The following is a 27,561-nucleotide window of genomic DNA, read 5'->3' on the forward strand; positions in this document are numbered from 1 at the left end:
TTTGCCTATGGTATTATGGCCATCTGAGCTGACTGATACAGAGATGGTTCCAGAATACTATAGCCTGTATTTAAGTTGGTGATGCCATGAAAATAAATGTGGTAGTCCATTCCTTTATATAAAGATAACGCCGTGAGCCCAGGGCCTTTGCTCATGTCTTAATTGAGTCTTGTCTTCTTATAATAGCTTCCTAATTTCTCTTTTCCGTCTCTTATTTACCTTATATATCTGGATTAAATCATATATGGTATGATTTTCTGCTTTATGTCTGTACAAATTCTTAGTGATTTTTTTTTCATTTTATTTTATTTTTGAGACACGCCCTTGCTCTGTTGCTCAGGCTGGAATGCAGGAGTGCCATCATAGCTCACTGTAACCCTAAATTCCTGGGCTCAAGTGATCCTCCTGCCCCAGCCTCCTGAGTAGCTCCTGAGTAGCTGGGACTACAGGTATGCTACCATGCCTAGCTAATTTTTAAATTTTTTTTGTAAGGACAGGGTCTTGCTGTGTTGTCCAGAGTGGTTTCAAACTCCTGGCCCCAAGTAGTCCTCTCACCTCAGCCTCTGAAAGCGCTGGGATTACAGGCATGAGCCGCCGCACCCGGCCCAGTGATTTTTCATTGTTAAGATCAAGGACAGGTTCCCCGGCTTGGCATTCAAGGCTCATGATCTGGGCGTGAATATGCAAGTTTGGGTTTCAGTGTTTCCATTCCTGTCATCAACCTTGCATTCCAGCTTGTTGCCTAAACCCTGTTCTGAAGCCCAGCCTGAGAGCTGCACTTAGAATTTATACTTTCTCGTCTCTTCATCTTCTTCGCCTATGTTCTTCATCTGGGACATCGTCTCCACACTTCTGCCTCCTTAAATCTTCTCCATCCTTCAAGACTTGAAATACTCACTTCCTTTACATGATCCCTGCTCTGACATCCAAGCTAGAATTAATTTTTCTTCCTTTGAACTCTGATAGTACTTAATGTTTTTTGTCCTTTAATTACACAGCAGTCCTGTGTGTTAGGTATTATTATTCCCCCATTTTTTCATAGTTACATTGAAAATATTTACTGTAGTCATATATTTTGAATATGTAATATGAGCGAGGGAGCAACATTCAAAAGGTCCTGGAGAGTGAAAGGAAGTCCTACTCCCATCACTGCCCTGTGACCACTGTTGCCAGTTTTTTTTCTTTTTTTTCCAAGATGGAGTCTCACTCTGTCGCCAGGCTGGTGTGATCTTGGCTCACTGCAACCTCCGCCTCCTGGGTTCAAGCGATTCTGCTGCCTCAGCCTCCCGAGTAGCTGGGACCACAGGCATGCACCACCATGCCCAGATAATTTTTGTATTTTTAGTAGAGACGGGGTTTCACCATGTTGGCCAGGATGGTCTCGATCTCTTGGCCTCGTGATCGCCTGCCTCAGCCTCCCAAAGTGCTGGGATTACAGGCGTGAGCCACCGTGCCTGGCCTATGTGTCTTCTTTTTAAAAACACAGATGTTAGCATAAGATAAACACTGTTCTCCACCAGTTCCCCATTAGTAAGTATTTAGGTTGTTCCCAACCGTTTGGATTAATCAATGCTGAGTTGTATGTAATTCTTGCATATTTGCATGAATATGTGCATAGGATGCATTGCTAGAAATGGAATTGTAGGATCCAAGGTTCTACGCATTTTAAATGTTGATGGGTATTGCTGGATTCCCTTCCGTTAGGATCGTACCATTATCTCACTGTCAATGTGTAAGGGCGCTTATTTCTATTTCCTTGCCAACAGTTTCTTCTCAGATGTTTTGTTTGTCAGTCTAATAGATAGGTTAAAAAAAAGTGGCCAGGTGCGGTGGCTCATGCCTGTAATCCCAGCGCTTTGAGAGGCCAAGACAGGCGGATCACCTGAGGTCAGGAGTTTGAGACCAGCCTGGCCAACGTGGTGAAACTCCTGTCTCTGCTAAAAATAAAAAATTAGCCGGACGTGGTGGCGGGCGCCTGTAATCCCAGCTACCCAGGAGGCTGAGGCAGGAGAATCGCTAGAACCTGGGAGGCAGAGGCTGCAGTGAGCCGAGAGTGCACCACTGCACTCTAGCTTGGGCAACAGAGCAAGACTCCATCTCAAAAAAAAAAAAAAAAAAAAGTTTTGCTCTCATTTTATAGGGTAGGAAACTGAAGCTGAGAGTGATTAGACAGGTCATCTACCTGGTCTCATAGGATGTGTGGTTCACTCAGGACCTGAATTTAGTCTTCTAATTTCAAAATGCATTTTCTTTGGAGGCAAACTGGTATTTAAAAAACCCCATATTTATTTATGGATATATAGGTATACCTACATAAATATATATAATATATAGTTTATATATTTAGCTTTTGACAAGTTAATACTGTAATTATGTACTATTTAGTCCCTCTCCTAGACTATAAAGCTTTTCTGTAGAAGATATTTTTCAGGTTTAGGGAATTTTTTTCTTGAGAGTCTAGGACAGACCTGTAAACACAGTGTAGATTATGAAACAATATACATTTCTGTTTTTTAGTCTCAAACATATCGAAATTGTCTTTCGACTTTTCAGACCTTTCAAAATAGAGATTCGAAGGAAGAAGCCCAGGCTATTTGTCTTTTAGGGGTTGCAGTTTCTTTGGTAAGAGAAAGGTTGGTAGCTTTGTTAGTAACCCTTTGACCTTGTGCATGTCTTTTGTGTTTAGTTAATTATATTTTCCGTATAACTTTGAAGATTGGGGGAGCAAGTGTAGTTTAGCAGTTAGCTCTCTTCCTTGATAATTATCTTTCCTTCTTTCATTTATTATAGTTACAGCATTAAAAACTGCCCATAAGGCCACTAGTTTTTGTCGTCACCAGAGAAAGATGACCCCAAATATGGACCTTTCCATTAGAAGTTACAAATTTTATCCAAAAAGTTTGCACACAATAATTTGGATATTTGTTAAACTTACCAGATAGAGTATATGGGTTGACTATGAATTGTGTGTGTATATAAATATATTTATGATCTAGGAATTAACACCATTCAATTCAAAATGGCCAAATTCAAATACTGTTGGTGGGAATGTAAATTAGTTCAACGGTTGTGGAAGACAGTGTGGCGATTCGTCAAAGATCTAGAACCAGAAATACCATTTGACTCAGCAATCCCATTACCGGGTATATATCCAAAGGAATACAAGTCATTATGTTACAAAGATACATGTACGCGTATGTTCATTGCAGCACTGTTCACAGTAGCAAAGACAGGGAATCAACCCAAATGCCCATCAATGATAGACTAAAGAAAATGTGGTACATATACACCATGGAATACTATGCAGCCATCAAAAGGAACAAGATCATGTCCTTTGCAGGGACACGGATGGAGCTGGAAGCCATTATCCTCAGCAAACTAAGGCAGAAACGGAAAACCAAACACCATGTGTTCTTACTTATAAGTGGGAGCTGAACAATGAGAACACATGGACACAGGGAGGGGAACAACACACTCTGGGGCCTGTTGGGGGTGGGGTGAGGGGAGGGAGAGTGTTAGGAAAAACAGCTAATGCATGCAGGCTGGGCTCAATACCTAGGTGATGGGTTGACAGGTGCAGCAAACCACCATGGCACACATTTACCTATGTAACAAACCTGCACATCCTGCACCTGTACCCCAGAACTTAAAAAAAAAAAAAAAAAGACTAAACAAAAAATCCGCAGGTTTCATTCAGTGAAACAGAAAATCCCGAAGCTCTTTCGCACATGGCTTGTTTATTGTTCTTAGGGCTGGATATTTGTATGTTCTGATAAGAACTCAATCGGCTCAGAAATGTCATTTCTTAGATTCTACTAAACGTTTGTGTGGGACCTGTTTAATGAAAACACAGGTTCCATTCAGCAATATAAAATGACACATCACACACACACAAAAATAGCCCCCTTGTTCCAAAAACACAGACATTTTACATTTCTGCCTGAAGTGTACACACACTGACTGAAGCTCTGTGTTGCAGTGATGCGTGCTGCTAGGATTGTGGCTCTGTTTTGAATTTGCTAGCCAGGCTTTGGCTTCCCAGTCAGGTATTTTTTGTTTTGTTGATGTTGTTGCCGCCGTTGGGCCAGGGTAATCTGTGTGAATTTCCCTCCACTGCTCAGTCAGATTCCCTTTCCGGGGGCCGGGCTGAGTGTCTCATCTGCAGCCCTGTTTTTCTAGTGATCTGGGCCTAGTGTCTCATCTGGCAGCCCTGTTTCTTGGTGACCTGGGCCGAGTGTCTCTTCCGGCAGCCCTGTTTCCTGGTGACCTGGGCCGAGTGTCTCTTCCGGCAGCCCTGTTTCCTGGTGATCTGGGCCGAGTGTCTCATCCGGCAGCCCTGTTTCTTGGTGACCTGGGCCGAGTGTCTCATCCGGCAGCCCTGTTTCCTGGTGACCTGGGCCGAGTGTCTCATCCGGCAGCCCTGTTTGTGGGTGACCTGGGCTGAGTGTCTCTTCCGGCAGCCCTGTTTGCGGGTGACCTGGGCCGAGTGTCTCTTCCGGCAGCCCTGTTTCCTGGTGACCTGGGCCGAGTGTCTCTTCCGGCAGCCCTGTTTGCGGGTGACCTGGGCCGAGTGTCTCATCCGGCAGCCCTGTTTCCTGGTGACCTGGGCCGAGTGTCTCTTCCGGCAGCCCTGTTTGCGGGTGACCTGGGCCGAGTGTCTCATCTGGCAGCCCTGTTTCTTGGTGACCTGGGCCGAGTGTCTCATCCGGCAGCCCTGTTTGCGGGTGATCTGGGCCGAGTGTCTCATCTGGCAGCCCTGTTTCCTGGTGACCTGGGCCGAGTGTCTCATCCAGCAGCCCTGTTTCCTGGTGACCTGGGCTGAGTGTCTCTTCCGGCAGCCCTGTTTGCGGGTGACCTGGGCCTAGTGTCTCATCCGGCAGCCCTGTTTCCTGGTGACCTGGGCCGAGTGTCTCTTCCGGCAGCCCTGTTTGCGGGTGACCTGGGCCGAGTGTCTCATCCGGTAGCCCTGTTTCCTGGTGACCTGGGCCGAGTGTCTCTTCCGGCAGCCCTGTTTGCGGGTGACCTGGGCCGAGTGTCTCATCTGGCAGCCCTGTTTCTTGGTGACCTGGGCCGAGTGTCTCATCCGGCAGCCCTGTTTGCGGGTGATCTGGGCCGAGTGTCTCATCTGGCAGCCCTGTTTCCTGGTGACCTGGGCCGAGTGTCTCATCCAGCAGCCCTGTTTCCTGGTGACCTGGGCTGAGTGTCTCTTCCGGCAGCCCTGTTTGCGGGTGACCTGGGCCTAGTGTCTCATCCGGTAGCCCTGTTTCCTGGTGATCTGGGCCGAGTGTCTCTTCCGGCAGCCCTGTTTGCGGGTGACCTGGGCCGAGTGTCTCATCTGGCAGCCCTGTTTCTTGGTGACCTGGGCCGAGTGTCTCATCCGGCAGCCCTGTTTGCGGGTGATCTGGGCCGAGTGTCTCATCTGGCAGCCCTGTTTGCGGGTGACCTGGGCCGAGTGTCTCATCCAGCAGCCCTGTTTCCTGGTGACCTGGGCTGAGTGTCTCTTCCGGCAGCCCTGTTTGCGGGTGACCTGGGCCTAGTGTCTCATCCGGCAGCCCTGTTTCCTGGTGAGCTGGGCCGAGTGTCTCTTCCAGCAGCCCTGTTTCCTGGTGACCTGGGCTGAGTGTCTCTTCCGGCAGCCGTGTTTCCTGGTGATCTGGGCCGAGTGGCTCCATGAGAAGTTGCACCCATCTTCTCCAGTAGTGCATCTTTTCACGGCAAGCAAAACATTTCCACCACGTTTCTAGGGGGCCGTGCACTAGTTCTTTTCTGGGCATCAGGAGACCTGGCTTTGTTCTGGTTCAAGCAACAGCTGGTGAGTTACCAAAGACAAGTCCCATCTATCCCCTGGTCCTTTGCTTCATAAGTAGAATGACAGTCGGAGTGGGCATCACTGCCCTGGTCTCTATGCGGTGCTGAGTGTTGTGGGGATGATGACTAAGTGTCAGGTTGCGTTTCCACCTCTAGGGGATTGCAGTGCAGTGAAAGACGCAGGAGGAAAGCTAATAGCCCCGGGCAGGTACACAGAACCAGAGGAGTTTGGAAGGGTGGTTCCACACTCCTTGGTGTGATTGATGTGATCACAATAGACATTTTATCTCTAAGTTTTGGGCCATTGGACCAAGAGGAGAGAGAGCTGGTGTTGAGTTGTAGTGAGAGGTGCATGGTTCGTGTGCATGCTGAGCCTGGCCTGGATTCTGAGGCTCATTCCATTTTACCTTCCGTTTCCGCCTTCTTCATGCATCTGCTTGTTTCTCCAGAAAAATTGCAATAAATTCCTTTCAAAAACTTTACAAAAGCAATAGATGCTCATTAAAAATAGTTCAAATGATATGGAAGACAGAAAGTGAGTGTTTTTCTTTTGTATGTTTGGATGAATGTGTCTTTGGGGTAGTCACTAATAACACTGGGTGTATTTCCTTCCAGATCTTTTCCAGTGTACCTACAAATATATATGTACACTTTGTAAAAAACAAAATAGTACTGATAAACATTGAGTCCCCCTACCCCACGCAGCAATCTACATGGATATCCTTTCGTGAGGATACAGTGAGACCTGATTGACTCCTTTTGTTCGCTGGAGTGCTAGGTAATAATAGCTGAAGATAACTCACCTTCAGTGGGCATTTACCATGTGGCAGGGTCTGTACGCCAGGCGGGCTACATGAAGTGAGTCTTAAGGCTTTTTACAACAGTGCTATGGGTGAACACAGTAATTGTGAACATTTTGCAAATGATAGAATTGCAGTAGAGAGAAGCAAAGCTGCTTGCTCAAACTCATGGCACGATTCCTGAGAGAGAGAGAGAGAGAACACTTTTAAAACAGTTGTTATAGTCAGGTGATTTACGATCATTTCAAGAAATAGTGCATTCAGTGAATACATTCAGTGTCTGGTACAGTCCGGGAGCTGTTCCTGAAAATGCACTGGGCTAGAGGTAAAGGGAGTGGTCCACTCGCCCTGGGCCCCTATTGCGAGGAGGGAGGTCCCAGGGAGAGAGGGCATGAAGAGGAGGTCTCTGGACAAACCTTGCAACATCCCTTTCTGCTGAGTCTGGTCCGAGGTCTGGTTCTTGACATGTACACTTTTCAGAGATGCTTGGTTTTGATTTTTATCATGGCTCACCTGAGCAGCCATGGTTTCAAACTGCCTGGAGGTGTGGTCTGGAAGGCCAGTGCTATGCCCACCCTTCCTACTCCTGCGGGAGGGGGAGGGGAGTCATCCTGGGACTAGAGGGCTTCGCCTGTAATCAGCTACCTCATAGTAAGTGGACTTGATGCTGGTTTCGCTAGGTCAGGAAATTTCCCATTTGGAAGGAAAATTGATACTTGTTTTTGGGTTTTGCTGAGGAGCCACAGGGTTTAGAGCAGGGGCTGGAAGCTTTTTGAGACGCAAGTGAGGGCAATCAGACATCCTCCATGAAACTTGGAAATAAACACGGTGTTCCAGAGAGGTCCCTGGCTTTGGGATATAAATATTTCTGTGACAGAATGGCACTGGATGTCTGCTGTATTGTTTTCTCTGCTGTTTTGGCAAGTTTTATTTGGGTATGTGTCTCCTGTACAGAAGGCACGACATCAGTTTTTGCCACCAAGTATTTACAGCAGTTGGTACCTCCTATGTGGGTCACTTTTGTGCCGTGGTTTCTTTGGGGAAATTGCAGGTCTCCTACCCAAAGCACGTTGCCCATTTCAAGGTGCTCCTGGTATCTGAACACCTACAGCAGTGCCTTCCAGGTGGGTGAAGCCAGCCGAGGAAGTGCCTCTCCCCAGCAGGTGGGGACTGGTGATTGCCTAAGCGAGGAGGCCGTGGATGAGCCCTGGACTAGAACTTGTGACCGGCTGCTTTTCCTTCCCCTCCTCTCCCTCCTATTTTTCCACCACCCCCACTTTTAAAAAAATTCTTAAAAATTAAGTAATTATTTTGGTTTCCTTTATCCGCTATTCCTTGCTAATTGTATGTAGAGTGAGCCTGGGAAAGTGAGAAAGAAAGTTGTACTTAGTTTCAAATGATCATACCAGCTACTCTCCATTGAGGGGCTTGCTGCAGGGCGGCTTTGTGAAGTGGTTTTGTGGGGGTTCTCCTTTCAGTCCTCAGCCTTAACCAGCAGAGGCAGGTGGTACTTATTCCTGGTTAATGTTGAGGAAGTTGAGCTCAAAGTGGTTAAGGGACCTTCCCAAAGTCACGTTAGAAAGTAGCAGCATAGAACTAAACACAGATTGTCTCTGAATCAGGCAGGTCGTCTGGTTCCAAAATGGGCTCTTAACTTTTGGAGGTCAAAAAGCTGAACAGACACAGATATTTCTTTTTCCTTCTTCTTCTTTTTTTAGATAGGGTTTTGCTCTGTTGCCTAGGCTGGTCGAGGCGCAAGCAGTCCTGCTTCCTCAGCGTTCTGAGTACCTGGGCTTACAGGTTTGAGTCACCACACCCGACCGAACAGGCATTTCTTGAAAGAAGACATACAAATGGCCAAAAAATATGTGAAAAAAAATGCTCAGTATCACTTATAATCAGAGAAATGCAAATCAAAACCACAGTGAGATATCATCTCACCTGTTAGGATGAGTATTATCAAAAAGACAAAAAATAACAAGTGCTGGTGAGGATATGGAGAGAAGGGAACTCTTATGCACCGTAGGGGGGAATGTAAACTAGAGCAGCTGGCTGGGCGCGGGGGCACACACTGACATCCCAGCTCTTTGGGAGGCCGAGGTGGGCAGATCACCTGATGTCAGGAGTTTGAAACCAGCCTGGCCAACATGGTGAAACCCTGTCTCTACTAAAAATACAAAAATTAGCTGGGTGTGGTGGATCACGCCTGTAATCCCAGCACTTTTGGGAGGCTGAAGTGGGCGGATCATTTGAGGTCAGGAGTTCAAGACCAGCCTGGCCAACGTGGTAAAACCGCATCTCTACTAAAAAATACAAAAATTTGCTGGGTGTGGTGGTGGGCGCCCGTAATCCCAGCTACTTGGGAGGCTGAGGTATGAGAACCTCTGGAACCTGGGAGGTGGAGGCTACAGTGAGCGAGCCGAGGTCGCGCCACCGTACTCCAGCCTGGGCAACAGTGAGACTGTCTCAAAGAGAGAAAAAGAATAAGAGTAAGCTAGTGCAGCCACTATGGAAAACAGTATGGAGGTTCCTGAGAAAACTACAAATAAAACCACAGTGTGATCCAGCAGCCCCACTACTGTGTAGATACCCAAAAAAAGGAAATCAATGTCGGAGGGGCATCTGCACCTCTGTGTTTCCTGCAGCGCTGTTCACCGTAGCCAAGATATGGAATCAGCCTCGGTGTCCAACAGCACATGATGGATAGAGAAAATGTGGTCTTTATACACAGTGGAGTACTATTCAGCCGTAACACAGGATGAAGTCCTGTTATTCTCAGCAACGTGGGTGGAACTGGAGGACATTATGTGAAATAAGCCAGGGACAGAAAGTTAAACACCACGTGTTCTCTTATGTGGATAACAAGAATATATAGTTTCAGGCTGGGCACAGTGGCTCATGCCTGTAATCCCAGCACTGTGGGAGGCCGAGGTGGGTGGATCACCTGAGGTCAGGAGTTCGAGACCAGCCTGGCCAACATGGCGAAACCCCGTCTCTACTAAAAATACAAAAATTAGCTGGGCGTGGTGGTGGGTGCCTGTAACCCCAGCTACCAGGGAAGCTGACGCAGGAGAATCGCTTGAACCTGGGAAGCAGAGGTTGCGGTGAGCTGAGATCGCGCCACTGCACTCCAGCCTGGGCGACAGAGTGAGACTTTGTCTCAAAAAAAAAAAAAAAAAAAAAAAAAAGAATATATAGTTCCAGATACTTGGAGGAAGGGTATTGAACGTTACCAACACAAAGAAATGATAAATGTTTGAGATGGTGGATATGCTAATTATTCTGATCACATACATTACCTGTATTATAACATCAGTGTATGTACCCCATACATATGTACAGTATACAATTATGTGTCGATTAGAAAAAGCTGAACTTAGATTGGAATGGCTATGAAGCAGCTAGCATTTTCATATTTTTGATATAGACCCTAGGCATTTGTTTTAACTAAACTTGGCTTCAGGCAATGTGTAGTACTTGAATTTTAGCCTTGCATTTTATAATATAGAGAAGTAAAACTTTAGGCTTGCTTTAGATACAGTCACAGGGGTTTGCAGTGATGACTTTTTTATGTAATAAGTGGGAAATATACCTTAATTAATAGGCATACATGCTCATTTTCTTCTTCTTATACATTTTTAGTTGTTGTCCAGGCATTGTGATACTTATGTAAACAGTATGCGATATCTTAGGTAGGAATCAGAATTTTAAGGTAAGGATACTTAGAGTTATATATTTTTCAAACTTTCAAGCTGGACATTTTACATGTCCATTATATAATTGTAATTAAAGTTTCACAAAGACAATACCCATCTTTAATATGGGTGATGCGCTAACATTTTTTTTTTTTTTTTGGAGACAGGGTCTCACTGTCTCCCAGGCTGGAGTGTAGTGGTGCGATCATGGCTCACTGCAGCCTCAGCCTCATAGGCTCAAGAGATCCTCCCACCTCAGCCTCCCAAGTAGCTGGGACCACAGCTGTGCAACACCATGCCTAGCTAATGTTTAAAATTTTTTGCAGAGACAGGGCCTCCCTATGTTGCTCAGGCTGGTCTGGAATTCCTGGGTTCAAGTGATTCTCCTGCTTCATCCTCCCAAAGTGCTGTGATTACAGGCATGCGCCACTGTGCCTGGCCCCATATAAGTGGGATGATGACTTGAGCCTAGGAGTTTCGGACCAGCCTGGATAACATGGCACAAGATCCTATCTCTACAAAAACTAAAAAAATTAACTGGGCATGGTGGCACCTGCCTGTGGTCCCAGCTACTCCAGGAGGCTGAGGCAGGAGGATAACTTGAGCCCAAGAGTCAAGGCTGCGGTGAGCTATGATCTTGTCATTGCATTCCAGCCTGGGTGACAGAGTGAGACCTTGTCTCTTAAAAAGAATTGCTGTCTACCTGATTATTCATAGAAAAAAACCCTGAACTCTGATCTAAACCTCATACCTCATACAAAAATTAACTCAAAATGGGTCACGGACTAAAATGTAAAATGCAAAATAAAGATGAAAAGAGGAGCTACAGACTGGGAGAAACTAATTGCAAACCACATGTCTGATAAAGGACTCATATCTGTAATATATAAAGAACTATCAAAATTTAGCAGTAAAACCAAACCATCTACTTTGAAAATGAGTAAAAGACATGAAGAGACATTTCAGATAACATATAAGCAAGTGAAAAGATGTTCAACATCATTAGCCGTCAGAAAAATGCACGCTAAAGCCACATCACTATACACCTATCAGAATGGCTAAAATAAAAAGTAATAACAAAACCAAATGCTGGTGAGGATGCAGGGAAACGGAATCACTCACACTTGGCTGGCAGGAATGGAAGATGGCACAGCCATTCTGGAAAACAGTTGGACAGTTTCTTAAAAAACTAAATGTGCAATCGCCATAGGACGCAGCACTCACATTCATGGGCAGTTATCCCAGAGAAATGAAGACGTATGTTCACGCAAAAGCCATATCTATCTGTTCATAGCAGCATTATTTATAAAACGCCAGAAACTGGAAACAGCCCCGGACACCACTCAGCAGGTGAATGGTTAAACAAACTGGTGCACCCAGGTCCCGGATACCACTCTGCAATAGTTAATGACGTCCTTGTTCATCGGTCTTTCAAACTAGAAACCACCATCATGCATAATACCCTTTTTTCCATCCTGGGTCTGTGTGGACTTCATTTTGCATTTCTTTCAAATGTATTTTCTCTCTGTCCTTTCTGGTTGCGCCTCATGCTGCATTTGAACTGTTGTAAGAGCCACCTAATAACTCTGCCTTATCATGGAATCCTTTCTATATTTCATTCCCCGTGTTGCCATTGGAACAATCTTTCCAAAACATGAACAAACTAACTTAAAAGAAATATCCCAGGTAGCCTTCCAAATAAGTGTAAGCTTTCTGTTAGAAGTTTTACTTCTTGTCTATAGAGAACCCCAGGACGCTGGAGAGATGGATTTGCTGTCTGCATTTTAATATCAGGCAGAAATCCCTGGAGGGACCCGTGTGGAATAGTGGCACAAGTACTGGTTCTAGAATCAGAGGCCCTTATATCCTGGTTCTAATACTAGCTGGATATTCTTGGGAAAGTTTTGGTTTCATAAACTCAGAAACTCCATTTCTTAAAAAATGGAGATGAGGAAGCATACTCAAGGGATCACACAAGGCTGCTGGGAGGAGCGGATGAGGGGCATGGTGAAAATGCTGTGCAATCAGTAAAGCATGTCATTTGTGTGAGAAGTGGAGCTGTGTGAATAGCGGCTCTGGAATCATTGTATGAAAACGATAGAAAGCACATGCATAGTTCTGCCTGATGATACCACTGGGTGCCTGTGTTGTACATGCCTGCAACATGGGCGAGGCCCGGGTCAGTACAGCTCACAGTTTGGTTTTCATGCACTTAGAAAGGCCCAAGAGGACCCTTCCCCCCTCCAGCTGTAGGAAGGAGGCGGCTGTCTCCTGCCTATATTTGGTGGGATTGTCTCTGGCTCCTTAGGGACAGGAATGCAGGGAGTGGGGGAAGAAAGCCGTCCTGGCTCGCTAGTCAGCCTTCCCCCAGGGAGGAGTGGAGGGGTCATTTCGTGGTAACTTGCCAAGTCTTTCTCAACCCATCTGCTCGTAGAAATGACCAGCATGACAAGTAAAAGACCCGTTGGAGACAGATGGGCTGTGTGTCCCGTGCGTTTATGGCTTTGTGGCCTCAGAGCTGCCAGGACTCGATAGCTTTCTGGGGAATGCTGGGTCAGCCAAGGGGCTGAAAAAAGTGAGAGGAAGAAGATCCACCCCTCGGTGCTCTGGTCTGGGAGTGATTACTGAGGAGAGTGGCAAGGAGGGCCCAGTCGTGGGGTGCCTCTCAAGCATGCCCTCACCGCAGTGGGAATACGTGTCTCAACCTCCCTAGGCCTCCGTGATTTTCGTCTATCACATACCTCCAGCAGAGATGTCTATGGTGAGGAGATGAGACAGCATCGTAGCACATGTGGCCACTTAGGCTCGCAGTGAGTGGACGCTGGAGTCAGTGGAACAGGAGACTGGGTGCTGCCTGTGGATGCACTCACGTGCTCGTGCAACGGGTGAACGGGGGAGAGAGGGATGCTCTGCAGTTCTTCTTTTGGTCTGTTACTCCCGCTGTTGTGAGCAGAATCCGTGAGTGTAGTCTGTTGCCCCAGTTGACTTGGTAGGCTGATTGCTCAATTTTCTGCTTCCACTTTTGATTTCTTAAGAATGGGAAAAGGAATACTTCAGTTACTTTTCTGGTTGATGGCATAAATTCCTTGATATCACCTTAATTTTTTTTATTTCTATGTATTTTGAATTCTGGAGGTTGCCTAACATCTCTGTTTTTATGCCTCACCCTCTCTGTAACTGTTGGCCACACCAAGACCAGAGAGAAGCGACCGGGCCGGTTGGTAGCAGGGCTAGGACTGGAATTCCCCAGTCTTTTGACTCCCAGCAGGCTCTGTTTTCTGTATTGCACTGCTTTTCCCTATTTCGACTCTTGTTAGGACAGTGGATGTGAAATGTAGCTGGGCGCTTTTGGGGGTGTGCTAGGAGTGTGGCAGATACCTCAGACTGGCATTTTTCCCTGATTCTGAATTCTCATGGCTCAGAGTCAGTCCCTAGGCCACTGACCAGGAAGATACAGGAAGTTGTTTTGTATGGCAGCCTATACCAGGGTATTTTTTTCACCCGGCAATTTATTTGGTTTGGACTGGAATAAATCTCTGAGATTGGTTTCTTTGCCAATATTATTAGGGAGTGGAGCCTGACTTGTCTTAGCCCAATTCGTAGTGCTTAGGATCTCAATGAGTGTGTGTTGAACTGAGCCAAAGTGTGAGAGCGTCTTGGACAGTGGTTTGCAACCCTAGCTGCATCTGGGGGGCTGTGAAAAAAGCATGCATGCTGACTCCAGACCAGTTGAAATAGAATCTGCAGGAATGGAGCCTGGGCAGCTATAGTTCTGTTAAAAACCCCCAGATGGTTCTGATATACAGTAAAAATTGAGATCCACTGATCCACGGTGAATTGGAGTCCTGAATCATAGACATGCCTTATGCTTTCACTAGCTTAGAATGGCTCTTGCGCTTTGGAACCATGAAAAAAATGTTATGCAAACAAATGTGGAAATTGCCTAAATGCCACATCCTGTTCCTACCTGCCGTGAAGTATATTTGCCAGTTATTCACTCTATTCTGATCTCTACCCATTCCACCTTTTCTTCATGAAACAATAATTTGACAGTTGGTTATGCAGAACCAGAGTAAGTCTAGTTTGATTGGCAGGAAACGATTTTGGGTATGAAGTACTCTTTAGGCATTTATCGAACTCTTGTTTGTACTACTGCTGTGCTGGACAGTTTATAAATAATACTTCTTTAAGCAAGGGCTATGGAGTCAGGCTGCCTGGGTTTTGCTAACTAGCTGTGTAGTTTGAGGCAAGTTTTTAAGCTTATATAAACCTGACTTTCATCTATGAAATGGGATGACAAGGGGTCATTATCTAACAGGATTGTGCAAATATGTGTGTAAAGTGCTTAGTTTGGTGCCTAATGCATAGTAACTGCTCAGTAAAGTTATTATGACACCACCATCATCATATTTAAATGTAAATATTAAGAGCTAATGAATTTGTAAAAGGTAGTATACCCTTACCCCTCGAACCAAACTTTAGTTTTAAGTGATTGGGTTAATTTATCACTTAAATATTGGCCTCTTGAATACCTTGAATTTCAATTGAATGTAGCCAGAGGATTTTATAATTGGACCGTTGCCTCTAGAAGTTGGAGCTTTGTTTGTTTGGTTTCACTTCCTACACTAAGCACGTGGCTATGTGCACCTTTATGGTGACTTCTGGTACTGGGGAATCAAAGCTTCATTACCTTGTTTGGAGGAGATGATCTTATGCTATACGAAGCACTCAGACTTCATTAACTATGCACCATCCAGACAAGAACAGGTGCTTCCTATGGCAGCCTGTCTTTTTCTTAGCTCTCTCATCAATCTAGCCTGTTCCTTCTATTCCTCTTTATACTAGAACTTCTCTTTGAACAAGGAATGTTGTTTTGCCACTGCTAGGTCCCCAGCAATTAGTGATGAATTAGGCACCTAGTATGTGCCTCCTAAATATTAATAGATGATAATCCAGCAGAACACAAGATAAATCCACAAGTTGAGATTTAAGCTGTGTGGTATCAAAGCTGCATTGGTAAACTTATTAAATCAATTAAATCAATTTTGTGAATACAAGTTTAAAATATCTTAGTAACTGACTTAATTCAGTAATCATTTACTGAGTGTCTTCTAGGCTAGACATTGGGGACAGAAAAGTGATAATATATGATCCCTGCCTCATGCACAGGAAGCCTAGTGTGATGCCAAGGGCTGCCATGGAATATGGCGAGTATTAAGATAAAGGGGCACCCTGTGTGCCCTTGGAGCATAGAGCAGGGCTTGTGTTCTGGGAACTTGGGCTCCATGTTAAAACACAATTTAAATTAATTTTTTTTTTTTGAGACAGAGTCTTGCTCTGTCGCCCAGGCTGGAGTACAGTGGTGTGATCTCGGCTTACTGCAACGTGCTCCCCCCAGGTTCAAGCGATTCTCCTGCCTCAGCCTCCTGAGTAGCTGGGATAACAGGTGTGTGCCACCACGCCCGGCTAATTTTTGCATTTTTAGTGAAGACGGGGTTTCACCGCATTGGCTGGGCTGGTCTTGAACGCCTGACATCAGGTGATCCTCCCGCCTCAGCCTTGCAGAGTTCTGGGATTATAGGCGTGTATGTATTCATGCTTTTAAATATCTCTGGGTAGCACTTAACTTTAAATGGGTGCTAATTAAACTATTGAATGGCTTTAGTATGGATTAAATGGCTTTGCTCGGGCCTCATTTTTAATTTCCTTCATTAGAGGAAAAAAAAATGCAGGTTGAATATCCCTTATCCAAACTGCTTGGAACCAGAAGTGTTTCAGATTTTTTTACATTTTTGGATTTTTGAATATTTGTATTATACTTGCTGGTTGAGTATCCTGAATTCAAAAATCCAAAATCTGAGCTGCTCCAATGAACATTTCATTGAGCGTCACGTCAGCGCTCAAAAAGTTATAGATTTCGGAGTTTCTGGTTAGGGAGACTGGTCCTGTATGGGTGCTGGATTGTTGCAGGAGTTCTGGACCAGAGGTTAGGTGACTCGGCTTTGGTTTTCGCTTTGTTACTAAACAGGCTATTTTCTTCCATAATCTCAGCTTTAGATCCCTCGGTTGTCAAAGAAGGGGTTGGGCCATCTGATGTTTAAGGCCTCTGTTGGTTCTGACTTTGAGATATCTGGTTTCAATTCATCTTCCTTAGGCATGGACAAAGAACATGGGGATTTTGAAATTGTTAGTCAACATTTACAGGGACGTTGCAGCCTAGTTTTGGGTAAAGGTCATCTTTAGTGACCCCAGGGAGAAGCAGTGGTTTAGCTGTCAGCTGAGGGGTAAGTGGTCCTATAAATTTTCCTCTGTTTTAGCAAAAGCATTGTTAAGGTCACAGCATTAGTGGAATTAGCTGGAAAGAGGAGGGGAACTCACTGTTACAGGTTGTATTGAATGCCTTTTAAGTCGCTAAATGCTTTTTATGAATATGTTTTTCAGGATTTCAACGTTGTAGCATTTCTCTGTGTTGCATAGCACAGGAAATTTAATACCATCACGTGACATTTGAAATTTTTTTTTTTTTTTTTGAGGTGGAGTTTTGCTTTTGTCACCCAGGCTGGAGTGCAGTGGCGCGATCTCAGCTCACTGCAACCTCCGCCTCCCGAGTTCAAGCGATTCTTCCTCCTCAGCCTCCCGAATAGCTGGGATTACAGGTGCCCGCCAGCATTCTTAGTAGAGATGGGGCTTCGCCATATTGGCCAGGCTGTTCTTGAACTTCCGACCTCAGGTGATCCACCCACCTTGGCTTCCCAAAGTGCTGGGATTACAGGCGTGAGCCACCGCGCCTGGCCTTGAATGTTCTTTCTGTGGGAATCTACAAAAGCCAGCTTTTGAGTCTAGTGGCAGAAAACCTCTTCGTTGTTTAGCTGTGCTGTGAGTTTGGAGGGCTTCAAGCCCATCTGAAAAAGCTGTAGTATTTTATGTCAGTTGGCTGTCTTGGAGAACTTAATGAGCACTGGGCCAGAGTGATACTGTCAGAGTTCATGAGCTGTCTGAGGCTCTCGAAGCCTAGATACTGCGGTTGCCCAAATACATCGGCTGGACTCACTATTTTTCTCCGGAGTAGGGGGGTGGAAAATGCTGTAGTCTTAACTCTGCTCTTAATTTTACAGTGCTGTTATTAATGATAAGAATGATTTCATACGTTTGTTTTTTGCTTCGTAATTCACAGAGAATTTTAAAATCCATTATCTGATTTTATTCCCTCAGCAGTTCTGTGAAAAAGGCAGGGCAGCTTTCGTATCTTCTGTTGCCCCGTGATTCTCTTGTGGCTCACAGAAGCTAAGAGCCTTCAGCGAGGTCATAGGGTGAATGAGTCGCAGAGCTGGGAGTAGAGGCTCGGGCTTCTAGTGACCCTGTTTCTTCCTCGATAGGTCACTCTCGTGGCGCTTTGCTCAGGTAACTCTGCATGCTGGGTTTGGTCTTTTGTAAATCCCTGCCCTATTTGGAGAGAGGTTCTTGGGAGGTTTCTATTCATTTTGGAGCATTGAGGTATCTTGTCCTCTCTCCCTCCTCCCAGATGCATGGGCATTTCTGCAGGCCCCCAGGCTGGCCCTTGTGCGTGGGGGCGTCTCCTGCCTCCACGTTGCATGCGTGTCCCCCTGCAGAAGGTGCTCTTCCCCGCATGGAGCCCCCTTATGCCTGCCTGCCTCCACACTGCAGGCTGTTCGGTAAATGTTACTGAATCAGCATCGTTGTTCTAGAAATGGGACGGGGTATGGATGCCAAGTTCTTTTCTGTGTGAAGGTTGTGATTGTATCATCTTGCCTTCCCTGTGTGTGCTTCTTGAGGAGGGTGTCACTGTGCTGCGGTCATCTGTGTTCCCTAGGGTGCTTCCCTTGGAGTCCCGGCTGCAGCAGACATGCAGTCAGTGCTCATGGCCTAAATGAGAGAAAGGCCAACAGAGCCATTAAATCTGGAAAATGACAAGTGAGGGAAAGGAATTTTTATTTAAGGCATGTGAAAAAGAAGTCTTTTTAGAAAAGTTGACCTGTTTCTCAACTGGAGTTGAATTTCAGCTCAGAAAAGCAGCTGTGCGCCCAGAGGGCTTTGGGATTTCAGTTTGTGACAGATGAATTTAATTTGTTGTTGTATGAATGTATTATCCTTTTGTGGTTTTATTAGACCTTTCTCCCAAATGGAATAGATTTTTCTATAAAAGTCACACTTCCTTTTTGAGAAGTGTAACACTAATTTTATGGGATGGTCTCCCAAAAGATTACCTGCTAGGAACCAAACACGCTGCCTCAGAATCATGGCCCCTGGTTTCTGCCTGTGCAGCTGCAGGGGAGAGAGGCACGCTCGAGCTGAAATCAAGACACGTGTATGCATCTTGCTCTTTCTTTCCTGCTGTTTAGTCTCTGAGCTGGCATGCCTTCAACTTCTAGGAGCTTGGTGGGTGTAGACACATTACGGTATGGAGGAGGGATATGGTGTTGCAACAGCCAGGAGACTCGCTGCAGTCTCTGTTCTCTCCCTGCTCACTGCTCTGATTTTGTATAAGTCACAATTGTAGGGCTGGGCACAGTGGCCTAAACCTGTAATCCCAGCACTTTGGAAGGCCGAGCTGGGAGGATCACTTGAGCCCAGAGTTCGGGACAGTCTGGGCAACATAGCAAAGCCCCATCCCTACAAAACATAAAAATTAAAAAATTAGCCAGGTGTGGTGGCTCATGCCTGTAATCCCAGCTTGAGAGGCTGAGGTGCCAGAATCACTTGAGCCCAGGAAGTCGAGGCTGCAGTGAACCATCATCGCGCCACTGCACTCCAGCCTGGTCAGAGCAAGACCCCGTCTCAAAACAAAACAAACAAACAAACAAACAAAAAAACCATTTGTAATAGTGGCAGTAGTTAACTTTTGAAAGTTTGGAGAAAAGTTACTAAATAACCTGTGACCATGGACAACTTACTTAATCTTTCTATGCCTCAGTTAACTCATCTATGAAAAATGAGAGAATATGGTACTGATCTTACAGGATTTCAACGAGAACTAGACGAGATAAAACTCAGAGCCTGGCACCTCGTGAGTGCACACTAAATGTTATTATTTCAACATTTTAGAGGAAAAAGAATGCTAATGGGTCATTATGGCTAAACATAGTCTATCACTGGCGTTACTCATGGTATTGGAAGGAACTTGAATTCCATATAGATAGTGTGATGGAGAAAGTATTTTGGGCATTGGCAGTATTAATTCAAAGAACAAAGGACGTGTCTGTCCTGTGTGGAGAGCCGTTTCCGCTTGTTTCTTTAAATGCTATGGGAAAAGCAGTCGGCCCCGTGCACTCTGCCGGACAGCTTCAGTCTCCACGTATTGGTTTGGCCAATTGTCGTTCGCTGTCATCATGGCAGCAGCAGTTGAAGGGACAGCTTGTCTTGATTTGCATTTTTGGGTGTTTGTGCTATTTATAGACAATTAAGAAAAGACATGGAAGCCTGTTTATGGCAAGCTGGCAAATTCAGCAAAACATGGAAAAATCTGTTAGCACAGTTTGCACGTGTGCAGGCACAGAACAGCCAAATAAACACACACATTTTCCTGTATTTTAAAAACTCTCTGGAAAAAAAAAAAAAGAAAAGACATTAAATCATTGCCCAGATGGCTTACAGAGCTTTTTCCTTGAAGTACATGAGGATGGCTGTCAGACATCTGAAACCCGAAGCCATCTTAAAACATCACCATCATTTTGATGCTGCCCGCCCACCTCCTTTTTTTCCATTTGTGAGGGACAAGGATCCAGGAAGGAAAGTATCAGCTTACAGAGGCTTTTGTTACAATTAATCTTTCATGTTCTTTCTTTTGGTATCTTATTCTCTGTTTACATTTTATTTTTATTTTTTATTTTTTTGAGACAGGGTCTTGTTGTGTCGCCCAGGCTTGAGTGCAGTGGCACTTTCTCGGCTCACTGCAACCTCTACCTCTCAGGTTCAAGTGATTCTTGTGCCTCAGCTTCCTGAGTAACTGGGATTACAGGTGTGCACCACCATGCCCAGCTAATTTTTGTATTTTTAGTAGAGACGGGGTTTCCCCGTGTTGGTCGGCTGATCTTGAACTCCTGAACTCAGGTGATCTGCATGCCTAAGCCTCCCAAAGTGCTGAGATTACAGGTGTGAGCCACCGCGCCTGGTCGCTGTTTCCACTTTGTAACGCTAGCGTCACCCCAGTGTAGGGTGGCTAGGGGTATTCTTCTTCCCTGTTTCCTGGTGTATTTTCCTGTACAGCATTGATTGCTCTTTAACATACTTTTTGGTTGTCTGTCTCTACCTACAAAAATATATGTTCCCTGTTATATGACCAGTGCCTGGCACATAGATAGTTAGTCAATATTTGTTGAATGAATGAATGAATCAATCGGCTGAAAGAACCTTATTCTTCTTTCTTCTGTCACTTCATGACAAATGCTTTTGGAAAATGCTCTGTGAATAGGGATCGTAAGCAGGAGAGATTACACACATTGTTGTGGGATAGCCCATCATCCTCAGATACTTGCCTGGAGGGAGGTGGCGCAGATACTTGCCGGGAAGGAGGTGGAGTACTTGAGTAGAAATGATACAAGATAACCTCTTCAGGAAATCAGCCAAGTATCATAGCTTTTCACATAGGTGTGTAATGTTTGTGTATGTGTGTATGAAGAGCTGTTGTGGCCTAGAATCATGGGCCTTTAGATCCCTTGTACAGATAGAAAAGTAAAGGCTGAGGCCCAGGAGCGCTCCAGGCCACCGCGGTAGAGTCCCTGTCTGCCCCTCCCAGTGCCCGGTCACTTCTCACTGCACTCCCTGCCTTACTGCTAAAGCCATCTTCCCCGACTCTGAATGTGTAACCACAATGGAGAAAATGTACTCCAGGGTCACAGTTTGTGGAGAAAAAGCCCAGCAGATGAAAATTATGTTCACAAGGTTTGTACCTAGAAAGAGTGGCCGTTTCTATGATGTCTTTAAATGTCCCCGTTTCTCATACATTTTATAAACACGACAATAGAAGGAGATTCGGAAACAGCAACTTTAGAACAAGGGGAAAAAAAATCAAACCTAGAGCATTCCAGTTTCTGTTTTCTTCTCAGTCTAGGGCTGATGCACTTTAGCTTCCTGTCTAAGGGACCACTCAAATCTGATTAGCAGCCATTGTGGGCTGATAATTATCCATAATTTTAGGAAGACAGATGCAGCACCAACTCTGTTCTCTAATAGCAGGCTTATTAATTTTAAATTTGCATGGCAGGAGAACCAGATGGCGAGGTGGGATAAGCGTTCAGATGCTTGGTCATTGATAGCTTTTTACTTCCACGTATCACATGGGGATTTGGGACCCGGGAAGCCCGCTGAGAACTGATTATTATCTGTCCTCTAACCAGCTGGGTTCTTTTTCATCCTGAGCTCAGAAAGATTGCTCCTATTGCAGTCAGGGAAGACGGGTTGTTGACCGGTTAGAAATCATGGCAGGTTATTTGCTCCACCCGCAGTTCAAAAGCAGAGCTATCAAAAGTTGTCTTCTCTATTGTGTTTCAAATCTGGGTGTTTAAAAAATTATATAAGCAAATTAAGCGTTTCTTTAATGGTAGTTGTGTGTGTTGTTGATGCAAATGAGGGGTGCATTCCACTATAAAATCTCTGGGACTTTATAGGAAGATGTGAGCCTTAGAACAGAAGTTGGTTTTCTAGATGATCATGTAGATATGATGCTGAGCACCAGACAAAGATGCTGATTGAAGTGATTTGAAAAAATTGTGTCTGAGTTCAGATTTTACGTCAATATTTAGAAAAACAGCAAAGGAACTTGGAGGAATGTTCTCATGCATCCAGTTCAGCCCCCTGTCCACATCTTCATAAAATCTGAGTGTGCGTACAGGGAGGCGCATTCCTTTCCGTTCTCATCACAGGTCCTTCCCTGGCTCTGCACCTGCCCTCTTCCCTACCTTCCCTACCTTTTCCCTCCTGTGCGGTTCTCTCACAAAGTGAATGGCCTCAGCCACAGCTTCTCTGCAGCTGCATCAGACTGTGGCGACAGGAGTGGTGCTGCTGCAGGGGCTGCTGTCCCCACAGAGACCGGTCTTGCTTGCCGCTGCAGCCTGGTGATCATTTAGCACCGGAAGTATGTAATTCCACAGAGTGAGAGCCAACATGCTGGTGATGGAGGCGTCTTTATCATGGTGCTCTGCATATTTTAATCTTCGGTGGAAAGTGTGGAAAAGTATGTGATACCTGTGATTTGATGTCAGAAGGATGTTGTGAACTTGATGTGGAGTGAGGATGTTAAGGTGCAACAGGCACCCTTGGCTTCATTAAATGAGACTTCCCCATCCCCCTGCTAGGTACGCACAGGCATATGGCCACATCTTATGTGTTATCCTTATTCAGAGTATGCCTTGTGGTCATGCTTAAAGTTACATGATTATATTCTTGCTCATAGGGTAGGTCCCAAACTGCATTCAACACAGAAATGTACTCTTGCTGTTATACATAGAAAGTGCTTTCATATACCAAGTGGGAGAGCAGTCCTAAAATCTGCACTGGAATCGCGGAAGGAAGGCATTGGAAAGCAACAGATTCCCTAGCCCAAAGCTGTTTTTTGATGAACTTAGAAACAGGACCAAGAGAAGTGAATTTGCCCGAGGCCCTGACGGTGTCTCAGGGTAGCATTTGAACCTAGCAGTTTCTTGACCTATTTCTTTAAATGATTAGTCGTGCTTCCTCTGATTCCTATATAAATGTATTCCTCATTCATTCTTTTGTTTCAGTGAATTATTGCAGTGCCACCACGTAACAGTATTTGAGTCAAAATGTGGCAGTGTTTATCCATTTCCAAGGTTTTTAGTTGTACAGTTTTTCAAAGTTGTGCTTATAGTTTCTTGTTGGTTACAAGGTACCCTTTCAGAAGCCAATTGTGTGGTGTATTTAAGTTGATTGTTAGAGGTAGTTTCGTTATAACCTACTTGGAGTCGCTGGCGTGGGCCTGGGGGACAATGACAGCTGCCTGCTTCATGGGCAGAGATGAAGTAATTGCTTCCTGGGAAGCACCATCCTCCTGGCCACACTGTCCAGCCGACTTAGTTTGTGTTGGTTTCCTCACATCTGCACGTTTCTGGCTTCATCTGAGTCTCATTTATTTTAGCATACAACTTCAGGCTGTGGGGAAGAATGGCCATTTTAGCACAGAGATGCGCACAAAGGAACAATTGGCTGAATGTGAGCAAAGACATTCTTGGGGGGGTTTCATTTCTTTTATTCTGTGACAGGCAGTGTTGGAAGCATTCTGGATGTGTGGCCTGCTCTGTCACAGTTCCTTCTTGCAGGGTCGCAGATTTTTGGAGATTTTAGTGATAACTGTTATCATTGAGAATGGCATTCTTGCAGGCTCTAATAAGTCAGGATTTATTCGGTGTTAATTTGTTAAAGACAACTGTATTTCTAGCCAAATACATGTTGGATGTTCTCCTGGCAGAGTTGCTGGGGGTATTTGCCATGGCTTAGTCTTAGGGAAGTACATGCCTTTGAATACTGTTGAAGCTGTGAGTAACCAAAACGCACCTGAGTACTTTTGCCATATGGGGTGTTAGTCACTGATACACTTCTCATTCAGACCTGATGGATTCTTGACCCCTTCCTTTTTTATTTATTTATTTATTTATTTATTTTTAAAGAGCACAACCCCTCAGGTGGCCACTATGAATCTTTGGTGTTTTCAGTTGGTTGAAGCCTATTTGCCATCTCTGGTTCAAACATATTGGAAGCCTGCTGATGCTTCCCTTTGTTGTTATTCTGCTATCTAACCTCGGCTCCTGTAGGGTTCAAGACTGTCAGAGCTGGGAGCCACCTCCACAATTACAAGGGTTTTCAGAACCTCCTTTATCTAGCCCTGGGGATGGAAGAGATGTTATCAGAGGTGGAGGCTTATTAGGTTTACATGCCATTGATAACAAATGAGGAGGTTTTCTTTTATGTAAGCGGAGCTTCTTATAATGTGCTTTAGTAGGGTAAAGAAGTTTTTGAGGTCTGCCTTTCTCGAGGGAAGATAATTTGTGATCCTGCGCTTGTTTTCAACACAAATATAATTTGCATACCAGTGCGTGTTGTATTAGTGAGCACTGGCTGACAAACAGTTCTTAACTCGTCATTCACCCAGCCACTGTTTCTTGAATGGCATATGTGTGACAGCTGTAGTAGGAACTTGCTAGGCTCTGGGACTAACCCTTATGATATGGGGGTCCTGAGGGAAGCAAATGCGTATAACTGTAAAAGTTTGTGAGGATATCAGTGGGGGTGCCTATAGGTGCAAAACTTAGTTCATTCATTGCCCTATCTAGGAGGTTATGTGTCTTAGCAGCATGTTCCATACCAACGCATCTGTCTATTAAAATATTCATCATATTATTTTGAAATTCTCTGCTTAGGTAGGTATTTTTCCCACTAAGTTTAGAACTGGTTAAGGACAGGCTGTGGGGTATGTATTATTTATATATATATATACACACACATATATTTATATATATACATTTGTGTATATACAATACCATTGTAAATATACAAATGTATATATATATACACATTATATATACATTTATATGTTTATATATATACACACATATATATTTCTCCCTCTCTGTATATACACACACCACACACACATATATACACACGCATATATATGAAATACACAGACACACACACACACACACACACACACACTTCTACTGCCCAGCACAGAAAGACGAAACTAGGCAAGGGTTCTTTTAGTGTTCGTGAAAAAATAGATGTGCTTAGTTGAGAGCGTCCTTAAGTTGCCAGGGGAAAGACACGATGGGTTCACAAAGGGAGATAGTGTTGTTGTTTTTTTCTTTTTCTTTGTTTAACTCTTGAATTTGAAATAATCCAGACTTATGGAAAAGTTGCAAAAATAGTACAGAGAATTCCCATATGCTCTTCCCTCAGATTCCCCAAACATTTCACCCCATTTGCACTTTCTCTTTCTGTGGATATAATTTTTTTTTTTCTGAAATGTTTGAGAGTGGAAGGTAGAATGCAGGGTAGGGTGAAAGGCGGAAGGAGAGAGGTGGGTTGGGAGGCTTTTTTTTTTCCCTTCTGAGATGGAGTTTCGCTCTTGTCACCCAGGCTGGATGCAATGGCATGATTTTGGCTCACTGCAACCTCTGCCTGTGGGTTCAGGCGATTCTCCTGCCTCAGCCTCCCGAATAGCTGGGATTACAGGCACCTACCACCATGCTTGGCTAATTTTTTGTATTTTTATTAGAGGGCTTTCACCATGTTGGCCAGGCTGGTCTCGAACTCCTGACCTCTGGTGATCCACCCGCCTTGGCCTACCAAAGTGCTGGGATTACAGGCGTGAGCCACGGTGCCCGGTGATTGGGAGGCTTTTCCAGTAACCCAGAGCGCTATGATGAAGGCTGGACCTGGTTGGAAAGGATGAGGAAGGTGAGGAGTGGTTAGGTCTGGCACATATTTTGAAAGGAGAGTTTAAATGGGTTGGATGACGAGAGAGAAAAAGAAGTTTTAAGGATGATGTCAAGGACTCTGGACTAGAGACGCTGTTATTGGGATGGGGAAGACTATGGGAGGAGTGGGTTATAGCTGGGGGAATCAAAAGTGCGTTTTGGGCATGCTAAATTTGAGGTCCAAAAAGAGATGCCAAGAAGTGTTGCCCGGGTGCAGTGGCTCACGCCTGTAATTCCAGCACTTATTCCAGCACTTTGGGAGGCCGAGGCAGGCGGATCACCTGAGGTCAGGAGTTCGAGACCAGCCTGGCCAACATGGTGAAACGCCATCTCTACTAAAAATACAAAAATTAGTCACACATGGCAGCGCATGCAGGTGGTCCCAGCTACTCTGGAGGCTGAGGCAGGAGAATTGCTTGAACCCGGGAGGCTGAGGTGCATTGAGCCGAGATCACGCCATTGCACTCCAGCCTGGGTGACAGAGTGAGACTCCATCTCAAAAAAACCACAAAAACGAACAAACAAAAAAAAACAAGCGTTGGGGAGAAAAAGCAGAATGCAAGAGACTCCAAAGAAGATGAGTAGTTCCCAAGATAGGATTAGCGGATTCTGTGATCAAGGAGAAGAAGCATCTGAATGCACACAGGGCTAGCAAGAGGCTGTAGCTGTAGTTGTGTGTTCAGCTCCATTTATATGGAATTGAGCCTACAGTTCTTACATGTTTTCCTACCGTTTGTTCGTAAACAGCAGATCCTCAGTTTGCATAACTGAATTTACTCTGATGTCCTGTTTTTCAAAATTCATCATCAACAGCTTCCTTGGAGGTGTGTTTTCATTATTTTTCATCACCTCTTTGACCCTCTGTAAGATGAGATTGCGCTCAGCCTCCCCAAAGAAGGCAGTTGGAAATGGTTTGGAGTTGAGGGTAGAGGGCCAAACTGAAGATAAACATCATGGGACTGGAGGAAATCACCTTGGGAGTGGATAGAATTAGGAGAAGAAAAGAGTCTCTAGACCAAACGTCTTCAGAGGTTGGGAAGAGAAGGGGAGCCAGCAGAGACCAGCCACGTAGGTGACAAAACCAAAGGAACTGTTTCCAGAGGAATGGGCCAGAGATACACCGTGTCACACTGTGTCACATGCTGCCAGGCATCGTGCTGCCGGGCGGTTGGGGGCCGGGGTGGGGAATGAGGACTGAGCATTGGGTGTGGGGGGAAGTGAGGACTGAGCCCTGGGTGTGGGGGGAGTGAGGACTGAGCCCTGGGTGTAGGGGGAGTGAGGACTGAGCCCTGGGTGTAGGGGGAGTGAGGACTGAGCCCTGGGTGTGTGGGGAGTGAGGACTGAGCCCTGGGTGTAGGGGGAGTGAGGACTGAGCCCTGGGTGTGGAGGGAGTGAGGACTGAGCCCTGGGTGTAGGGGGAGTGAGGACTGAGCCCTGGGTGTGGGGGGAGTGAGGACTGAGCCTTGATAGCTGGACTTGGCAACAGGGATGTCATCAAGTGACTTGAGAAGAGCTGTTTTACAGACCATGGGGTTGGGGAGGGAGTGGGTAGAGGTGGGAGGAAGGAAGTCGAGAGTGATCAGACCCCTCGTTGGAGGTGCTTGCTTTATTTTAGGAGGTTCGTCATGTTGGTGTTCAGTATTATTTAGTTTGTCTTGTAACTTCTAAGTCCTCATTCTGGGGAGCAGATTGACATTCCTTAGCTGGAAAACCAAAGGTGTATGTAAAAAACCTCTTTTAATGGTGGGTTACACTGTGTTTTAGGCATTACAAAGAAAATTTTCTCCATAGAAATTGGACCCTTTGGGT

At 45.2% G+C, this 27,561-nt stretch overlaps 1 protein-coding gene across 5 annotated transcripts in view; it reads left to right on the top strand.

The window, feature by feature from the left end:
* Positions 1-27,561, top strand: part of AFAP1 (actin filament associated protein 1) — a 179,272-nt gene that overhangs the window by 16,375 nt on the left and 135,336 nt on the right. Inside the window, exon 1 of one of the 5 annotated variants that reach the window (XM_055385387.2) lies at positions 12,956-13,064. The exons of 1 other annotated variant lie outside the window; for it this stretch is intronic. The gene's annotated coding sequence lies outside the window, so the exon portion shown is untranslated. Of the gene's footprint in view, positions 1-12,955; positions 13,065-16,536; positions 16,588-17,531; positions 17,705-27,561 lie in introns of those variants that run through there. 3 more of the 5 variants (XM_063705173.1, XM_063705172.1, XM_055385385.2) reach the window with 3 other exon arrangements.

The sequence above is a fragment of the Gorilla gorilla genome, chromosome 3, assembly GCF_029281585.2.
Source record: "Gorilla gorilla gorilla isolate KB3781 chromosome 3, NHGRI_mGorGor1-v2.1_pri, whole genome shotgun sequence".
NCBI classification, from domain to species: Eukaryota; Metazoa; Chordata; class Mammalia; order Primates; family Hominidae; genus Gorilla; species Gorilla gorilla.